This window comes from Cynara cardunculus (genome assembly GCF_001531365.2).
Source record: "Cynara cardunculus var. scolymus isolate 2C chromosome LG 17, CcrdV1, whole genome shotgun sequence".
Lineage (NCBI taxonomy): Eukaryota > Viridiplantae > Streptophyta > Magnoliopsida > Asterales > Asteraceae > Cynara > Cynara cardunculus.
In genome coordinates this window covers 30,678,920-30,680,375 of record NC_037544.1, presented here as the reverse complement: position 1 = coordinate 30,680,375, position 1,456 = coordinate 30,678,920, and positions in this window count along the sequence as shown.

The window sequence follows — 1,456 nt, the reverse complement described above, 5'->3', positions numbered from 1 at the left end:
ATTATTGATGAGAAAGGTAGATAGAGTTTCATACCAGGCCCTAGGTGCTTGCTTCTGCCCATAGAGGGCTTTATCCAGAACATAGACATAGTCTGGATGTTTTGGATCTTCGAACCCAGGAGGCTGTTGCACGTAGACTTCTTCTTGAAGTTTGTCGTTGAGGAAGGCAGACTTGACATCCATCTGATAGACCTTAAAGCCTTTGTGAGCTGCGTAGGCTAGGAACATTCTGATGGCTTCAAGTCTTGGAACGGGAGCAAATGTCTCATCATAATCAATCCCTTCTTCTTGGCGGTAGCCTTTGGCAACAAGTCTGGCTTTGTTCCTTATTACGATGCCATCTTCGTCCTTCTTGTTTCGGAAGACCCATTTGGTGGTGTGGGTGATCTTTTGTCCACTTGGTGCTTGATTGGGGTTCTGAAGCAACAGGATGCAGCTCTTCATCGACTGATGAAACTGCTTGCTCCCCCTCGAGAAGATCATCTCCAGAGTTAGACTCTGGTTCTTGATCGTGATCTGAAGACACAAAAGAAGTTGATGGTGAAGTAACATGAGTTTCAGTTAGAGATGTACCTTTAGCATTGAAGACTTCATGGTCTTCATCGATTCTGGATATAGATTTTGTAGTTGGCACATGTCCAGAGATTACTTCTTCATCGAAGATGTCTTCAAATAATTGAGCTAACTCTGATTCATTGGGTTTCCCAAGTAATGAATCAGATGCTATTCTTTGAAGTCCGAGTTCTGAACTGTTGTGTCCAGAAGTCATTGGTGCGGAATCATCAAAGGACACATTGATGCTTTCTATGACGATTTTTGTCCTTTTGATGTAGACTCTGTAGGCTTTGGCGGTTTGGGAATAGCCCAGAAAGATTCCTTCATCAGCTTTCTTGTCGAACTTTCCAAGATATTCTCTATCATTGAGTATAAAACATTTTCACCCAAAGACATGAAAATATTTGACATTTGGTCTTCTTTTGTTGATGAGCTCATAAGGTGTCTTCTGATGTCTCTTGTTGATGATTGATCGATTATGGGTGAAGCATGCAGTGGAGATAGCTTCAGCCCAAAATGTGATAGGTAACTCCGATGAAGCAAGCATGGTCCTTGCTGCTTCTACTAGGGTTCTGTTCCTTCGTTCTACCACTCCATTTTGTTGTGGAGTTCTTGTTGATGAGAAGTTTTGTGTAATGCCTTCACTGAAGAGGTATTCATCGATTCTGGCATTTTTGAATTCAGTTCCATTGTCGCTTCTAACCTTTATTAGTTTTTGTTGTAGAAGGACTTGGAGCATCTTCATCACTCCAATGAGTAGGTCTGGAACATCTGATTTCATCTTTACAAATTCAACCCAGGTGTATCTGGAGTATTCATCGACCAATACTAACATATACTTCTTTCCAGAGAGACTTTGAGTTGATATAGGCCCACAGAGGTCTATATGTACCATGTCCAA